Source organism: Eschscholzia californica, unplaced genomic scaffold (assembly GCF_041429995.1).
Source record: "Eschscholzia californica isolate CP2 unplaced genomic scaffold, dmEscCali1.0.p SCAF_2, whole genome shotgun sequence".
Taxonomy (NCBI): domain Eukaryota; kingdom Viridiplantae; phylum Streptophyta; class Magnoliopsida; order Ranunculales; family Papaveraceae; genus Eschscholzia; species Eschscholzia californica.
The window spans coordinates 38,257,475-38,277,264 of NW_028238309.1; the positions used below are offsets into that span (position 1 = coordinate 38,257,475).

Below are 19,790 nucleotides of genomic sequence, written 5' to 3' on the forward strand. Positions count from 1 at the left end.
AGATCTGAAGAAAGAAGTGACCGTTAGGTTACTTCTCACTTTTGTTGGTACTTATCTTTTTATCAGTAGCTTAGTAGAGTCAAAGAGTCAACACTACAAAACAAGGGGTAATGACATGTGGAACTCTTAGCTTTCACCTACTGTCTTACTCCCTGCAAAATTAGGCTTTTCATTTAATGCCTTCACCTACTCAATGGAAAAGCTGAATAAAACGTTTAAATTTTTGGCGCCTCTTTGACTAAAAAATTTAAACTTATTTTTACTGAAGGAATGATGTGTTCGTTGTCACCTCAAACGGGCTTACCAGACGGGTTAAAATTACGGGCTATGTGATCGGGCTTAACAACCGGGTTTCATGCTCGGGTAGCAATTTTCTAAGTGAGGCCCAAGCCCGCCCATTATTTATAGGCGGGCCGGGCAGGCATAACCCGTCACGGGCTTCGGGTTGTCTCATTAGGCCATCGGACTCGGGTGTTCCGGGTCGGGTAGTGGGCTCTCGGGCCATATTCCCACCCCTAGGTGGGACACTGTATAAGAGCTCCTGAGGAGACTTGTCAGAAATGAGGGACATAGGCATCTTGTTAATAAGATATGCAACTGTTTTGAAACATTCACCCCAAAAGGAAATGGGGAGATTAGATATGGAAACACAAAGCACGAGCAACATCGAGTAAGTGGCGATGTTTGCGCTCGACTACGCCATTTTGTTCAGGAGTATAGGCACAACTGCGTTGATGAGCAATGCCATTTGACTGAAATCAGGATTGAAGGTCCTTTTTGAGAAATTCAGTTTTGTTATCAGAATGAAAGGTCTTAACAGGTCACGTGCTAGGAAGACCCAAGTCAGAAGAAATGGATTTATGATATTGTTTAATTGTGAAGTTGAAAGAAAAATTCAAATAAGACTTTGTTTGAAGCTTAGACTGCATTAAGAAAGTACAAGTGTAATGAGAATAATCAACAACTAAAAGGAGAAAGTAATGTTTATTTCAAAGAGATGGAACATGAAAAGGTCCCCAAATATCCGCATGTACTAATTGAAAAGGAAAAATACTAATGGAAATACTTTTATTAAAAGGTAATTATATTGTTTTGCCAATAGACAAACAGTACAATTATCTGAATGAAGAATAGAGATATAATTAAAATGTTTAAAAAGAAAATGCAAACGGACTAAACTAGAATGTCCACGGCGATAGTGCCAAACATCGAGCAACTTATTGAGTACATGTGCTGGAAAAGTACTACGTAAGTAATAGACCCCCGTATTCAACAACCTGACAAAGATCGCTTAGTACCTTGAGAACGATCAGGTCAGCCATGGAGAATGAAGCATCGCTCAACAGGGTGACCAAGTTTCTTACAGTGGCCAGAAATAACATTTTTGTTGTAACAATCAATAATTTTGCTGTATCGCTCACAAGTCTCGCAATAAGGACGAGGTTTCTTACCCCAGTAGGAAGGATCGAAAGGTTGTGATTGAGAAGAAGGAGTCACCTTAGCGGCAAGGGTTGAATAATCAAAAGGAGTGCCACTAGTGATGTGTTGTTATGCTTTTTTCCTTAATTAAGTTATATACTCGTGCAAAAGGGGCCAATGGATCTAGAAGTAAAATACTACTCCGAACAACGAAAAAACGATAATAAAGGCCTTCAAGGAATTCCATGATGCGGATAGTGCTAACGCATTCAAGCATAGCCTTACCAGCACCACAAACACAAGGGTGTGAAGGCATTATTGTTAGGGCTTGGTAAACGGTCCGGAAACCCGAAACCCGACCCTAATCATCAGGTCTGTGAGGACCCGTTGACCAAAAGAAGCCCGAACCTAGCTTACCCAGCACGGGAACTCGGGTTAAAGGGGGCGGGACTCGAATAAGGCTTTATACTAGAGTCCCGACCTCTTATACCCCCATCTGAGAACTGTCCGGAAGCCCGTCCGATCTAGGTTTTGTAGGATTCAATGATCCAACGGCTGAGATTCCTTATTTCACCCATCATACTTAGGGTTAGCCTATATAAACTAGTTTTTACTGAACCTTCTTTACTTTTTAGGCTTCTAGAGTTTGAGAGAGAGAGAGAGAGATTATTCAACAGAGAGAGAATGAGAAAAACTGTATGGAGACTATATCTTCATTAACCTCCTAGGTTTTTAGAGTTTAACCTTCTTGGGTTTTTTAGAATCCCGACTTTTGCTTTGTGAAGAATCTTTGTTTTCAATAATTCAATGTCTAGAAGATCAAAAGGAGTTCTGAAGGGACAGAAAAAACGGTATGAAGACTACCCCTCGCTTTCTTTAGATCTAGATGAAGATTATTAATGAATCAGATATATATATATTTATAAATGAAGATTTCTTTTTTTTCTAATGAATCAGATCTGGATTAATTACAAAGAAATCTTCTAAACGTCAAGAAACATCTTTTGATCTATTTTTATAAAGGATAAAATTTCAACTAATATTCTGATGATTCAGATCTGTTTATTTTTTGTTATGATGTATGTTTTGAAATAGATCTATATTCCGATGAATCAGATATGTAATTTTTCTCAGGGTGATGATGTAAACTTATCTGAAATAGATCTAAATTCTGTAAGTTAGTTATATTATATGATTTATATGTTGGTATTAAAATATTTTTTCTTACACAATTTCTTTTTTGTTTGCAGATGAAAGTTAGGGCTTCAAGATTCGGAGAATTCCATTTTTTATGTAATTTTTTTGTTTCTATTTTTTGTTTATGTAATTTCTTTTTTTTATGTATTTGGTGTAAATATCTTTAGATGGATTTTATGTAATTTTTGTTTTATATTTACAAATAAAATTCAGAAAATTTGTTTTTATTATTGATGAATTTTTAGTGTCGAGTAACCCTGAGCCCGTTCGGCCCGTGACCGACGAAGCCCGATCGGGCTGGCGGGCACTAACTGGTCGCGGACACCTCAAAGGTGGAAAATGATCGGCTCTATCCGCTAGAAGATCTTTAGAAGGCTTAAGATATATGAGCCTGACCTTCTCGAGACCGAAGAAAAACTGCCCGCGGGCGTCCGAGCCCGACCGACTCCCACCCCTAATTATTGTGTCATGTTCATCCTAGAGGGACTTCAATTTGGAAAAATAAGAGGTGCAGTCAAAGTACCATGACAAAGTGCAACAATATTCTTGTGGATCTGAAATGTGTATGGGTTAGTTGACTGAGCACAATGTTTCATCAGAAATTTCCATACCAAAAAGGCAGAGCAAAACACATATAAATCTTCTGAATTCTAGGAGAAACAGAGTTTTGAATCCAGCTGGAAACTATTATGTCACAACGTGTGCTGTTGAGGTAGGATCCACGGGCTTAGGGAGAGAGTCATCGATAAACGTTGTTTGTTGTTAGGGCCATGGTCATGCCATGAGCCCATTGGGCATAATCATCTCCTGAAAGTGATGGAGAGTAAAACACAGAAGTCAAGTTATCAGATGGTTGAATGTAGTAAGATGCAGAACGATTCAAAGCTGAGGCATTCGTCTCCACAAGAGAGGAGTCATCAGAGACAATTGTTTCTAATGGAACCGTAGTTTCATAAGTCTTGACTGTCAAAGAAAAGTCAGAAAAGAAAACAATTAATTGAAAAAATTTAATAAAAAAAATAGAAATAAAATAAGTGACCAAGTAATGTAGCAACGAAAGAAAAATAGGAAATATAAGGGGAACAATTAGTGTTTTTTTTAAACATGAATAATTTGCGTGTAAGTGAAGTAAAAGTTGAAAGTGGCCTAATGAGCCCAAGAGAAAAATAAGCTAAATAGGTCTTAGACTTAAGTAGTTTCTCACCAATTGAAAACTTAGGATTTAATTAGTTTCTAATATTCAAAGGGAATAGAAGGCAACAAAGAACAAAAGAAAAGCAAGAACGGCGGCAAGTGGAACGGTAGAGATCGTCGGCAAAGAAGGGGGTAGATCAGTCATGAAAACATGTTAAGTTGGAAAAATATGTGTTCCCTACTCTCTCTTCTCTCTCTCTCTCTCTCTCGCGCGTTATCTCTGTCGTTCTTTCTCTTGTTCCCTCTCTCTTTCTAGTTGGAAGTCTCTATGTGGGAAGTTTGTTTTTGATGTTTAAGAAAAAAAACAAAATCATTGTCACAAGAAGATGATAAAGAAAGAAGTCTAGGTTTAGGGTAAAAAAACTTTGAAGCAAATTGGTGGTAGATAAAGAACCAGAAAAAAGAGTAGAAGCAGACCTTGAATTAGGTCGGGTCATTGAGATAAATGAAGTCAGAGCAGTATGGTCCGAGTCTAAATGACTGAAATGGGAGCAAGAATCAAATCAGACCAATAAGGTCTGATTTGGATCTGAAACGATAAAGGAAATGTAGAAAAAAAAATTAAGATAGAACTGACCTGATCGATATAGTGAAAAGAAGAAATTAAGAACTAATAAGTCGATGTAGACGATAATTATGAAAACAAATTATGCTCGTGATACCATGGGAAAATAACCGTCTTGCAATGGAACCAAATACAGAATAATTGAAGTCGAAAAGATGAAATTATATTATTAACAAGCTATATATATATATAGTATATACATTAGGTTTAAAGGGATATATACAAATATATAAATAAATCATTCGGGATATTTTTCCCTTATTTCCTTTCTGATTTATTAATATGTCAATAGTATATGTGTAATAAACATCTAGAATGAAAATGAAAAAGATAAACAATAGAGAAATCCTCATAGACTAATGATTTTGGAAGATGATTTTTTCGGGTACCCGATAGAAAATTAGTCTCGTAAACTCTTTTGAATATTCTCTCTTAACCGATAATAGCCTGAGATGCAGGGGGCAGGAACACTATGATTCTCAATCAGTCTAAAGAAGTAAATTCAGTATGGCTGTAAAAACGTCGTCCATATTAGGACAAACCTGATATCTTATGTAGGATTTGAGTGTGATGGCAAAGCACCTACTGAAATGATGCGATGTGAAGAGACCAGCTTGATGAGGGCCACATGTTATGGTTGTTAAAGGATAATATCTGATTAAGTGTGTATATTTTAACACGGGCAGATCCTCTAACATAACTCTAGGTGACGAGCTGACTTCTGCAGACCTTCCTGCTTTGTCTCTCTAATCAGAGCATGGACTTAGGCGCAAAGCTGACTCAAATCTACTTCTCCACTTGCCTCTAGACAAAGCAAAGTTCAAGGTGTCGATTTGACTTTCAAAACTTACGCCACTCTATTTCAAGACTTAAGCAAGGCTCAGGGGCAAAGTTGACTCAGATACACCTCTTTGCTTGCCTCCAAGCCAACACATAGTATACCCCTCTGATGGCTCTATCAAGGGTTTAATCATTTGCATGTGCGCACTAGCACATATTATCCAGGTCAATCCGTTGCCTTCCTGACTGGTCAAACCCCCACTCCTCAGTTGAAAGAAGAGAATCTAAGAAGAACATTAGGGTCCCTCACCACATGTCCGAGATAGTCATACAATCACATCATATTATCAAACCGTTAATTTTTCTAAGGTAAATTGTGTACCTTGGGCAGAGCATTGGGTTATGATCTACCTTCACGTGTCGTTCTCCTTTCACAAAGTAAAGTTGTTAGGGCATGGATCGCTGTACGCCAGAGTTGTCTTGGTCAGGTCCTCTCATTCCTCTGTTGGTGTCATCTAACCTTTTTGGAGCGCTTTAATTTCGAAACTGTCTAATCCTCCCATAATCTTCTCGAGAACCCAATTGTTCTCTTCAATGCCACGAGTTTCTGCCACGCGTCGTCGTTTGAGTCATTGATCTGTCAATCGAGATTCGTACTCATCATTGCAACAAATATTTTATTATCTTCTTATATAATTTTTGTCTTCTAATCCTTCCATTTGACGCACGTCTGAGATCTTCTTCCAAAAATCTTCTCTGAGTTTTTCCCTATTTTATGTCCAATGTTTCCTGTTATCCTGCAACGTACTGGATTTGGGGAGTTCTTAGAACCTTCTTCGAATTCTTGCAATAAAACTTCCTTATATGTTCACCGTGGTCTATCTTCTTCTCATCGACCATCTCATTGACGATATCACAATCTTTCTCCAAGATTTAGAACTTATCACCAAAGGCAAGTAACGTGTCTTAGTTATCCCAACTACGGTTGGCCCAGGCGCTCCTGCCTGACTATTCTTAGGAAAGAAACAATAATCGGTGTTGGCCTTACAACTTTAGCTGGATGAACCACTTGGAGAGGGAGACTGTGGAATGTCAATTCAAGAAAAATCAGGTAGAGATCCTTTGTCCTCTAAATTTTTTCAAATTGAGAATCGGGTAATGGACTACTGTAACGTAGTTGACTTTCGATTAGGGGTGCGAATAAAGCCCGAAGGCCCGAACTTGCTCGCGGGTACCCGTAACCCGCATTCGGAACCAGTGCCCGGTGCCCGCTAACGGGCTCTTCCCGCCCGTACTTTTTTAGGAAAATGGACGGGCTCGGGTTGGTACCTTGCGCCGACTACCCGCCCGAGCCCGTACCATATTCTTTGCCCATAAGATCTGCTTTACCTTCCCGCTTGTTACACTCGAGACCCACCCGATACAGATTAATAGGTAGCTTAACCTAGACCGTCGGATGAGTTAATCTCATTTGTTCGATCCAGGTCAACCTTAAAGCCCTAATGCAGAATCCCCAAGTCCTTAAAGTCTTTTCTTCTACTTTATTTTCTTTTCCCTTCTTCTATTCACAAAACGACCAAACCCTAGCAATGCATCTCTTTCTTCTTCTTCAACCTTGAAGTTTTAACATATATTCTCTCAGTAACATCTCTTATTCTACCTTCAAATTTCTTCTTCACATAGTCACTTCACCTTTCATCAACTTCACTTCACCCTAAGGTTCCTTTTCATCTAAAATCCCTAAGCAGTAAGACTAAGAGTCTAAGATCGCACTAACTACTAACGACTATCTCCATCTAGCATCTTCACCGAGATATTTTCGATGACTATTGATAGGCCTAAAATAGCTCTATTCCCCAAGTGTAGAAGTCAAGTTATAGTATAATTATTAAATCGGGAAATCGTTCCAAGGGACAAGTAATTTTATCTAAATCTTAAATTAAAACCCCTTTCATTAATTTTGATTTGTTTTTAAAAAACTATTTTAAAAAGAAAACAATAAAAAGACTAAAGAAGAGAGAAATCAACGTTGGAAAGAAATCTAGGGTTCTTGATTCTACCACATAAATGGACTATCTAAAACATGCATTCAATCAATAAATTCCTTTGTTCATATATAACTCAAAATCTAACATAATAAACTATTTAGATTTCGGAAGATATTCTTTAATAACACATTTCAAAATCAAGTATTTTTAATTGATTATCATATAAAACCTATATACCTTAACAATCATTCATCATCTAATAAGCATACCTCATCTAATAACTTAACAAAAGCATGAAATATCTCACTATGAAGCATGAACATTGAAAAGACCATAAAATCTATATCAAATGACAATTAATAGGCATTGAGGCTCAATACAAGGATTCATTAATCAATAAAATATTTCAAAATAAGCCCAAGTATGGGTTTCCTCTACAACCCTAGGTACGAGATTAGCTACTCATGAAATCTAAAGTAATATTCATTGAAATTCTAAAGTAAATGGAATTACAAAAGATAATGAAAAGAAATCACCAAATGAGATTTAGATCCATAACTCCTCGTGCCTCCATGTTGATGTCCAATATTAGCTCCAAATGTTCCAAGAATATTACCCAAAACTCCAAATAATAGCTTTTTAGAAGATGAAAGAAGAGAGATTTAGAAGAGAGATAGAAGAAGAAGAGATTTATGAGGAAATTAGAAGTTTGGATGAAGAAATTGGAAGGTTAGATGTAGAGATTAGAAGTAGAAAGAAATTAGAAAGAAGATATCAAGGTGGTAGAGAAAGTAATAGAAGAAATGAATTTAGGGTTAGAAGAGGGAAGGAGAAGTGACTTAGAAATTAGAGAAGGAAGCCTTTTGAGAGGGATTTTAAGTCTAAAGAGAAATGAAAGAGGTAGAGATTTATTTGTAGATGGGTTGATGGCTAGGGTTTTAGGAGTTAGTTGGGAGAAAATGGGAGAAAGAGGGTTAAAATAGGAAGTTAGGGTTGCTTTCTACTCAAGAAATGATTTCCTATTGGTTGAACATAAAGTGAGACAAAAAGGAGGGGTATAAAAGTAATTTTCGGAGGGCTTAAAAGTGAAAAGAGGGACCACATGCTGCTGTCCGGTTTGTGCATTCAGGACGTGCCACGTCACCTGCTATTATCCCACCAGCCAGAATGGTGCCCGAAAGTGTCCCACCAGTCTACATTGTTTGACTCCAACTTTGACTATGCATATCTCACTCTTCCGGACTCCGAATTGACTTCCGTTTTCTCCTACGAGCTCGTCTCGAACTCTACTTTTCACTCGTCACTGACCTTGTCCAAATTTTCCAGAATACCCTTGTGCTCAAAATGACCAAAATACCCTTCATCCATCCTTTTTTCTCATTTTTAACCGTTTTTCACACCTAACTCTGCAAAAGACACCTAATCAAGAATACCAACCATTTTATTATAATAAAGACTTGAAACGAACTAACTCGGCTAAATTAAACGACTCAGATGAGACATTTTCATGACCCATCAAACATCCCCAAACTTAGATTTTGCTAGTCCCCGAGCAAAACAAAATAAAAGAAAAACCTAACTCACTTTCGGAGGAATCCCGGTTGCATTTAGCATATGCAACAAGCCGTTAAACCCCTAGATTGCCCTAGTGGACGAGTGTTGTCTCGTGAGGGTTTCCAGAGAATGTACCCACAAAATTCAAAAACATTTCAAAAATACAATAGGGTTCAAAAACACTCAAAGTCAACTAAGACAGACCAAAAATGTTTATCTCCTAGAAAAGTTTAGCAAGCTAATAGGAATCAGTCAAAGTTAACAACACTATACAGACGTTAAAAATCTCTTCACTAGTAATCTAGACTCGAAGTGTACGTGACTAGCCACAATGAGAATCACTTCAGTTCCGAACAAACAGAGCCTTGATCCCTATCTTAATACATTTTGCCTCGACTTTGGCCTCACAGACATACACTCTAAAAGATGAAATCACTCAGAAAAGGTTCGCTCGTATGTGCGAGTGTGATCACTAAACTTGAACTCAACACATAAAAAGGGTGAGGACAACATTTTAGAACGAATGATCTACGAAAAGGAACATAACCACTAAATGGAATGGGGAAGCTCACTTACCCTTCTCACCCACTCTACCCTCTAATAATGCTTCCTAAAGGTCAACGGATACAAGTGATGAGATGGATGGTGATGAGATCCCGAGAATGTCGACGCCTTCAATGTTAGAGAACTTCAAGCAACTTCCATACTTAGCTTTTTGCTTCGAACACTTATTTTACATAACAAACTAAAGTTCACATGAACTTTTTACACAATCTTTCTGTTTTTTTTTTTTCATTTTTCACAATTTTTTTTTTTTTTTTTTTTTTTTTTTTACAAACAATGCAATACCAACACTAGTATTCTCAACAATCAACTTTTCCATTTTTCGCACTTTGCTTTCACATTCTTCTTTCTTTACTTTTCATGCCTTCATTCTCGGGAGTCATATGATGAATGGATGGTGGAGTATCCGTCTTCCTAAAGTTGACACTATTATCGGGTTTCATGGACTACAAGAGTAAGGTTTATTTGCTATCTTGATGTCACTCCTAGTGGCTATGGAAGTTGAGCACACGAGATCAAATGAGCTCTTTTTATAAAGTTGCGAGGTTGAGTAGCTCTTCACTCTACTCAGAGTCAGCGCAGAAGAGTACGCTCAAAGGTAATAGAAAGGCTCAGAAATCTCACAAGGGTTAAGTCTCCACTAATGATTAATCTAGTTATCTTAGAACCGTCTACCCTTCACTTTCGTAATACTCACATGTCTAGCACACAAACGACCTCAAGACTCGACATTCATGAAGAAACTTTTAACAACCGGATAGTACGATCAACTCGACTCTATAACTATTAACAAGCCAAAAACAACTATTAGACTCACATTTTCGGTCCAAGATTGAAAAATTTTGAACCCTCTTGAATTTTCGAAATGAAGGACTTAGCAAAAGTTGTTCCCTATCCCCAAACTTAAACCGAACATTGTCCTCAATGTTCTGAAGACTATGCCAAAATTAAAAAGATGAGAGTGAAGATATTACCATACTCCACTGTCCAATATCAGAAGCATGGGTTGCCTCCCAAGAAGCGCTAAATTTATCGTCTTCAGCCAAACGATGAAAAAACAAAGAAAAATTACTGTAAACCTACTGGATTAAGGGTTGATGACTCCCCATACAATTGTAATCGGAAGATTTGAGGGTCAACCCAAAAAATGAAGTATCCAGGAAGGTTCAGTCTCACATCCATAGAATGATATGGCAGTTTAAGTGAGACTTCCAATGTGAATGATTTATCCCCAAACTTAGATGAAGCAACAATCATTAAGTTTGGCGATAAGCTAAAGTTGAAAGACATTGGATAAAATGGATCCTCATAAACATGACAAATTGATTGAGAGACTGTGGAAGAATACACAAGTGATTGACACGAGGTTACTTGGACTTCCGAGGGACATGGTGCATGACTATTTAAGAGGTTTGACTCACCTAGATCAACACTCAAACTCGGAGGTTCTAAAATAGCCTCATTGGCTCGTTGTATAATCACCTCCAAGTTAGGTTCTAGCTTATTTGAATCTGACTTAGGTAAAGACTCTGAAAAACTTTCTAAAATTTCTCTTATTATGATGTCATTAGTGTCCTTAAAGAATTCTAAGGTTTCACCTAAGTCAAATGAGTCATCACTCTCTTTAGACATTCCAACTAGCCATAGTTCTTCATCTTCATCTTTAGTAAGAAATCTAGATTGATCCAAAAGATTATCATGGACAAGATGAGTAAAAGGTTTAGACCCGGGAGACAAAACAGACTCAGCTTTTGGTTTCTCTGAAGTTGTTTCAAGAGTTTCCTCAGCAATGGACTCATATGATGATAGCGGCGACTCTATGGTTGGCAAAATACTATGGTCAGAAACTAAACATGTAGTAGGATCAAACAAAGTATTCTCCTCATTTATACTACCATCCTCATCATCATAAGACTCATGATATTGTGTATTGTACTCCATATTATCAAAGGACTCATCATCTATGATGTTTGGTTTTTTATTGAGGAACAATTCTAGATTTTCATCAATTCTTTCACTTTTAGCTAATCTTTCAGCTCGTAGCTCCCGACCTTTTTGCTCAAGCTCTATATTACTCCTGACAAGAAGACTATAAAGTTCGTCTAATGAAGATGATGAAGAGTCATTAGTTTGAATGTTATCCCATTGAGGTGGTTGGGACATGTTTGGATCATAAAACTCTTCATTATATTGACTGTAGGATGAACTATTGACATGTGCATAATGTGACTCATAACCTTCTTGATGTTGACAATACTCCCTATAATTATCACCATAGACATTATCCCTCGGATTTTCAAAATAATTTTGATAGTTAAAACGTTGATAATTATTGGTATTTTGTAACTGAGGGACACAACCTTGTTGAGGTTGATGATGATTCCAATAGTTATCGACGTTATGACCATCATTACAGGACTGGTCAAAATTATCTAGAGTAGCGTTAGTCGCCTCAAGTCTAGACATGCTCCGTAAAAGTATCTCTTGTGTTTTTAACAATGATTGTTCCTTCCGTCTCTCTTCCAATTCGTCCTCATAGAAGAATCCATCCATTTTTTTGATTTTTTTGTTTTAAAAGAGTAACGGAACTACGAAGATCCTAAGGAAAACAACGAAGCAAGCAAGCTGACTTCACCAAGCAACCTAGACACAATCTAGACGACTGGGTAGTCTTTTTCACCTAAAAATCGATCTAGATAGCTTCTATTTCTTTCCAAATCTTGAACTATGATTCTTATAAGGAGTTACTCCGTCACAGTACAACGATCAAGAATTGTGCGCTTGGATCGTTCCCTCTTCCTGGGAAAACTCCAAATACTAATCAAGTTCGAGATTTGTCAAGAAGGTCCTATAAGCTCGTTACCCTTGGCCAATGTCTAAATCGATTTTTAATTTTGAGTGACGCTTGGGATCGCGCAATGTTGTTACCTAGATGGGCAAGAGACCGGTGATGAAATCCGACTCCTATCTTGTAATGGGTTGATGCCCTTACTAATATGATAATTAAACTAACAGTTCTACAATCAATTAGGCAAGCAAAAACATCACAAGTACCCACTTACAGGAGATTCGTGGGTGATCTAGAAGTTACCTCCCGTTCAAGACGGGCGACGACCTTTGTAGACGACCCGGGCCACTCTTCCCGCAAGTGTGCGAACCCGAGGCTTCTTAGTTTCGGTTACAAAATTAAATGTCCTCCAATTTAGGGTCAAAACAATAAAGTCCTTAATACAAAAAAAAAAAATAAAGAAATACAAAAAAAGTTATAACACTCTCTCACCAAAATAAAAATAACGTACTAAAATCTAAAAAGGTCTTCTTTGATATCCTTCTCCTTGATGCTCCTTCCCTTTAGCTCCTTTGTGAATCTACACAAAGAAAAGAAAAGCAAGTCAAAGTAATCAAAAGAGACAAAAATAAAAAAAAAACCAATTCAAGATTGAAAATAAAATTAAACTTATCCCCGACAGCGGCGCCAAAAACTTGATAGGCCTAAAATAGGTCTATTCCCCAAGTGTAGGGGTCAAGTTATAGTATAATTAGTAAATCGGGAAATCGTTCCAAGGGACAAGTAATTTTATCTAAATCTTAAATTAAAACCCCTTTCATTAATTTTGATTTGTTTTTAAAAAACTATTTTACAAAGAAAACAATAAAAAGACTAAAGAAGAGTGAAGTCAAGGTTGGAAAGAAATCTAGGGTTCTTGATTCCACCACATAAATGGACTATCTAAAACATGCATTCAATCAATAAATTCCTTTGTTCATATATAACTCAAAATCTAACATAATAAACTATTTAGATTTCGGAAGATATTCTTTAATAACACATTTCAAAATCAAGTATTTTTAATTGATTATCATATAAAACCTATATACCTTAACAATCATTCATCATCTAATAAGCATACCTCATCTAATAACTTAACAAAAGCATGAAATATCTCACTATGAAGCATGAACATTGAAAAGACCATAAAATCTATATCAAATGACAATTAATAGGCATTGAGGCTCAATACAAGGATTCATTAATCAATAACATATTTCAAAATAAGCCCAAGTATGGGTTTCCTCTACAACCCTAGGTACGAGATTAGCTACTCATGAAATCTAAAGTAATATTCATTGAAATTCTAAAGTAAATGGAATTACAAAAGATAATGAAAAGAAATCACCAAATGAGATTTAGATCCATAACTCCTTGTGCCTCCATGTTGATGTCCAATATTAGCTCCAAATGTTCCAAGAATATTACCCAAAACTCCAAATAATAGTTTTTAGAAGATGAAAGAAGAGAGATTTAGAAGAGAGATAGAAGAAGAAGAGATTTATGAGGAAATTAGAAGTTTGGATGAAGAAATTGGAAGGTTAGATGTAGAGATTAGAAGTAGAAAGAAATTAGAAAGAAGATATCAAGGTGGTAGAGAAAGTAATAGAAGAAATGAATTTAGGGTTAGAAGAGGGAAGGAGAAGTGGCTTAGAAATTAGAGAAGGAAGCCTTTTGAGAGGGATTTTAAGTCTAAAGAGAAATGAAAGAGGTAGAGATTTATTTATAGATGGGTTGATGGCTAGGGTTTTAGGAGTTAATTGGGAGAAAATGGGAGAAAGAGGGTTAAAATAGGAAGTTAGGGTTGCTTTCTACTCAAGAAATGATTTCCTATTGGTTGAACATAAAGTGAGACAAAAAGGAGGGGTATAAAAGTAATTTTCAGAGGGCTTAAAAGTGAAAAGAGGGACCACATGCTGCTGTCCGGTTTGTGCATTCAGGACGTGCCACGTCACCTGCTATTATCCCACCAGCCAGAATGGTGCCCGAAAGTGTCCCACCAGTCTACATTGTTTGACTCCAACTTTGACTATGCATATCTCACTCTTCCGGACTGCGAATTGACTTCCGTTTTCTCCTACGAGCTCGTCTCGGACTCTACTTTTCACTCGTCACTGACCTTGTCCAAATTTTCCAGAATACCCTTGTGCTCAAAATGACCAAAATACCCTTCATCCATCCTTTTTCCTCATTTTTAACCGTTTTTCACACCTAACTCTGCAAAAGACACCTAATCAAGAATACCAACCATTTTATTATAATAAAGACTCGAAACGAACTAACTCGGCTAAATTAAACGACTCAGATGGGACATTTTCATGACCCATCAACTATCTTCGCCGGCTTCCTTCAACGATTCCATGGCAATAGCTTTCGTCAACAGTGTGCTTCTGAAACAAAGGAGGGACAATTTTGTTATCTCGGTTGCCCGAGCCGAACCTGTTCGCTACCCGGCTGGCCCGTCAAAATAAACGGGTTCAGACGTGCTTTGGTGGACAAGGAGAAACATTTTCCCCTCCCGGCCCATTCGTCTGCCTCAATGATCATCATTCCAACTTGCCCGTACCCGCCCGACCCAAGTCTTTTTCTGCCTGCGGGTGGCTCGTCCGACCCGATTCCTACCTATACTCTTGATGTAGCGGTCGAAGTAATCGCACATATAAAAGCTTAAAACTCCACTTAGAAGACACCGAAGAAGAAAAAGATCTTGGATAAAAATATGAAGGGTTTCTAGAGAGAGAACATTTGAAAAGAAGTAGGAGCTGGAGAAGAAGAAACTTAGAAATGAGTAACTTCCCCTTTATATAGCCATATCTGGTGGTGATTGAATACGGACAACAGGAATAACAAGCCTACACGATCCCGTTAATTCAATGAAAAGATGTTTCAGTGTTGAATCGTTAATCAGAGCCTAACCTACAATCGATGAACACATGGGTCTGAGCAAACAACAAGGCACGCGCGCATGCCGGCTAGAAGCATCATAAGCTCATGCACGAACTTTAACCCCGACCACAAAGCTCGGTCGTAGTATTTGAAGAAGTATAGGGCAAGCTGAACAAACCAACTCTTTTTTAAGGTATGCTTCATCTTATCAAGATGACTAGCTCATTTAATTCAGCATTAGTATACTTACTAACCTTAGCAGGAAGACGACTAAGAGTCTAAGAAGAAAGGTTAGGGAGTGGGGGGACTTATGTTGAGTCAAATATTGATCAAGTCAAAGACTCATTTGATCATCCAGGAATGCATATAGTCAGACCTTCGTCGAAGCCATCACAGAGGTGGATCCAACGAAACTTTGTCACTTGAGCCCTGACATAGGAGGTCGGCACGAGTTCCCTAAGCACCTTGAACCCTTTGTTGCCTAGAGGCGAGTGAAGTAGCTTCGGGCCAACTTCAGCTGGAGCTTTGTTTTGGTCTCTGAACAATGGAGACAGGTTTGAAGAAGTCAGCTCGACACCTTAAGCCTTCTTCTGCCTCGAGGCAAGAGGGAAGGTAGATCCGAGACAGCTTCACAACTTGAGCCCTACCTTATTTAAAGGCACAAAGCAAGGAGATTGGCTTAAGTGAGTTCGGTCCCCTTGAGCTCAAATCTGCCTAAAGAGAACAATAATGACGTGGAAGGCCAAACGGAGTCAAAAATCCACTTTTCATACAAACACTATTATGTGTTAGAAGAATCCGTCAATTTCAGAAGATACACACTCAATCAGATGTTATCTTCCAAATGGTCACACCCACATGGCTATCATCAGAAGTGATGTCTAATCACCAATCATCTCAGCTTTGCTTTGTCGCGATCATCCAAACCTATATAAGAACACTAGGTTTTCCCTAAAAGGAATTGAATGTCATCTTGTGCAATTAGAATCTTTGAATTATTTCCTTTAACTGCAAAAGTTCCCCACCGATTTCATCGTCAGAGTATCTTTCTTTATTTTGCAGGTCATTGCTACTGAATTCAACCAGAAAGACAAAGGAGAGAGTTCATTATCCAATCAGAAAAATGTAATCATCTGGTTGATATCCCACCTAACCACTCTCCTACATCATCATACATTTTGAAGATATTGTATACAACAGTGCTTTTGTTCGCCATAATGTCATTTATGTACTGTGCAACCGCTTTTACGCATAATCGACGGATATTTGACATACAAAATGTAAATAATGTAAATAATGTGTACCTATTTAGAAAATAGCTGGATTGCGGACAATGCAACATCTATAATGGTGGCACTATGCATATAATATTATGTGATATACATAGATGCATGACTTTTTTAACACTTCGAACTTAACTTTTGGGATATGCTTTTTATTTATTTTTCTGATCTTAGACCTCTTATTAGCTCCCATTTTCTCAATAATTTGCGAGACACTTTTTTAATTTGGATAATTTTGGGTGATTAATTTGTGACACCTTTGTATGTAAAGTCAATGTTGCAGCTTTGGGGCATCCAAAAAAGTGTGCAAGGAATAAAGACTTAGTAAACCAAGAGTGACTTGGCGGCATATTTATTTCTTAAAGAAAAAATTTACATGATAGCATTTTGCCCCCTAATCATCATCTTCACCTCTTCTCCACAACCATAACTTCCGACCACCACCCACCTCCTTTTTCTATATCTTTCTCTTTTCTTCTATCTGCTACTCGTTTTCTCCCCCTCTCATGTCATTCTCTCTATCTCTTTCTCTTTCTTTCTTTCTTTTTCTCTGATTTTCTTTCTGTCTCTCTATCTCTTGCTTGTTCTCCTACAATCCCTCTCTATCTTGCTCTTCTACTCATTGCCTCTTCTCGCTCACAGTTTTGACAAAGAAAAGTGTTTCTATCGTGGAACTCCCTTCGTCTGAGATGAAGGGAAACACGGAGAGGCTTTCAAGCTTTTGAGCAAGAGATAGTGAGACATAGAGGGGAGTTAATGGCAGGAGAGAGAAAGATCAGGAGAAAGAGAAAACGAGTAGGAGAGAGTGTGTAGAGACAATGAGAGAGATTGAGGGAAATTGAGAAAGAGATAGAGAAGGGTCGGGGGGGAGAAAACAAGTAGAAGAGAAAGATAGAAAGGGAATCAGCTGGAAAGAGGGGGGAATGAAGATTAAGGGGGCAAAAAGAAAAAAAATCAATATTTTGACTCGAAATTAAGTTTTCTCTATGTCAATTCTAATTTACCACTCCCTCTTAAGCCCATAAGGTCTTGAGACCGAGTCTCGGTTGAAGCAGTTTATCACCAAGATTTATCCCATGTAATCAGGGAAGGATCTACAATCAGGCCAAGGGGGCCATGGTCCCCCTTGGATGGCTACAAATCCATTTAAGTATAGTTGAGTGCCCACTCAGTGTGTTAAATACATAATTTGCAAGTCAAAGTGACACAGATATGTGGCGTGGGTGAGATGGTATGGATGAGAGTTGTGAGTGTGAAGGACGCGAGTTTAAGTCCGTTTAGGCTCAGATTTTTTTAAATTTTTATAAGGTTTTTAGTTCAACACCCGACTAAAACAATTCTTGTTCGATTATGTTTCGATTCATTAGAGCGATTTCACTTTTTAGGACTAGCAAGTTGTGAACTAAATTGTGCTTTAAAATTTAAATCATCAATTTTATCATATAACTCCATGAATGTTAAGAAATATAGTTTAATATCGGCCCCTTGATTTCTGGTCCTGGTTCCGTCCCTACATGTAATTTAGGTAATAAAGAAAGTAAAGGTAGGATTCCATGGGCTTACAGGCCCACTAAGATGGCCTTAAGGATCTTTATATGACCTTTAGGGCCCAAGATGTCTTAATTGCCGTTTAAGTGTTTATCTAAATTCATGATGTATTTCATAGAAATAATGATGTATCAATGACATTTAAAATATAATGACTTTGAGTCCAAACGCCCCCCCCCCCCCCCTTAAAAAAAAAAATTCTAATTGTCAAAAGTCTTTATTCTCCAGAAACTTTTATGGATGTCCCAAAACCAAGGCAAAAGTTAATTCTATAATATATAACTGGGTCAGAATCACAAGTTGGATTTTGTACTGTTTGTTGTATGCACTCGCATTTCCTTTGACTTTGAACGAGAAATACCTTTGATGTGAGTGTATATAACAAAAATGGTGAGTGCATATAACATTTTCCTTTTTGTGTGTGTCAATATATGACTTATGTTACTTACAATGCACCAAAGTCGGCAAAATTTGCAGAAACACTAGTACATCGACATATAGCTTTTTGACCACTTTGAACATGACTTATGTGGATATTCTTTTTACTTATTTTTCTCAGCTTATACCTCGTCCTATTAACTCCCATTTTTTTTTTGACAATTTACGCGATCCGTTTTTAGTTTGGGCTAGTTGGGATGATTAATCTATGACACCCTTTTGTGTAAAGTCAAGGTCGTAATTTTGGAGCATCCAAAAAGTAGTGTCCCGGAAATAAAGACTTAACCAAGTTGGCTTAGGGGCATACTCATCTTTTCGACCAAACATTTACGTGATAGTATTTTACCCCATAATCTTCCTATTCACATTTCCGCCACTACCAAAACTTCCAATTTCTAACTACCACCACCATTTTCGACCACAAACTATTTCCTCTTTCACTTTCACTTTCTCTGTTACATTTTCTATCATTCTCTATCTCCTGCTCGTTATCTCCTCCTGTTATTCTCTCTCTCTCCTCTGATCTACCTACTACGCGTTTTCTCTCTCTCAAGCAATTCCCTCTTTCTCTATATCTTATTATCTCTTACTCACTGTCTATGTCTCACTCGGAGTTATGGTGAAGCAAAGCATTCCCCTCACCAGAACCCTCTTCGTTTGAGACGAAAGGGATCTCAAGGAAAGTTTCAGACTTTCGAGCAGGATAGAGAGAAAGAGGAAGAGAGAGGTAAAAAAATCATCACGAAGGAGAAAGATGAAGATTAAGCTAGGCCTGTAAACGGTATCTTATCGGATCGGATGTAGGCATATCTGAATCCGATAAGCTATCCGATATCTGATAATTATCCGGCGGATATTATAAATCAATATCCAAATCCGGTGATATTAACGGATATCAGATAATATCTGATATCCAAAAATTTAACAAAATTTTAAATTTTTTCTTTAAATTTTTAACCATTAGATCTAAATAATAAATCTCAACAATACATTTTATATATTATTATGAATAAATTTAAATTTTTATTATTTTTGTATATTACTTATCGGATACGGATACAAATATCTATCGGATCGAATATCAGTATATCCATATCCTAATCCGGTAAGCAGATATCCGAAAAGGAATATCCAAATCCGTATTCAATATCCGAAATTTCTGATATTTTTTTAAATTCGAATACGGATGCGGGTCAGATGTCGAATATTGGGAGATCCATTGACAAATTTAGATTAAGGCCGGCCAAATTTCTGTTTGTGATGAACAAAGGTCTGTTCGTGATGAGCAGACCTCTGTTCATCACGAACAGACCCTAATCTGGTCTGTTCGTGATGAACAGACCCAACTCCGGCGAAGGTTTCCCTTCGCCGGAGTTTAGAGAGAGAGAGGTGAGAGAATTTTTACAAAAAAAATTAATTTTTTTTTTAGAGAGAGAAAAAAAAAAGTTTGAAGGTCGCCGGCCGGAAATTTGGCCGGCCGGCGACCCTGCCGGTGAAGACGATGATGTGGATGGTTTTAACGAGGTGGCAGAAAGAAAAAACAT

The 19,790-nt window shown here is 37.5% G+C and overlaps 1 long non-coding RNA gene across 1 annotated transcript; it reads right to left on the bottom strand.

Annotated features, from left to right (window-relative positions):
* Nucleotides 1-7,509: 7,509 nt before the first annotated feature.
* LOC147557731 (uncharacterized) lies at nt 7,510-13,785 on the bottom strand. The gene is made up of 2 exons (XR_015235346.1): nt 12,353-13,785; nt 7,510-8,549 (listed from the first exon to the last, which is right to left on the bottom strand). It is a non-coding gene; the product is annotated as an uncharacterized LOC147557731 (long non-coding RNA).
* Nucleotides 13,786-19,790: the final 6,005 nt, after the last annotated feature.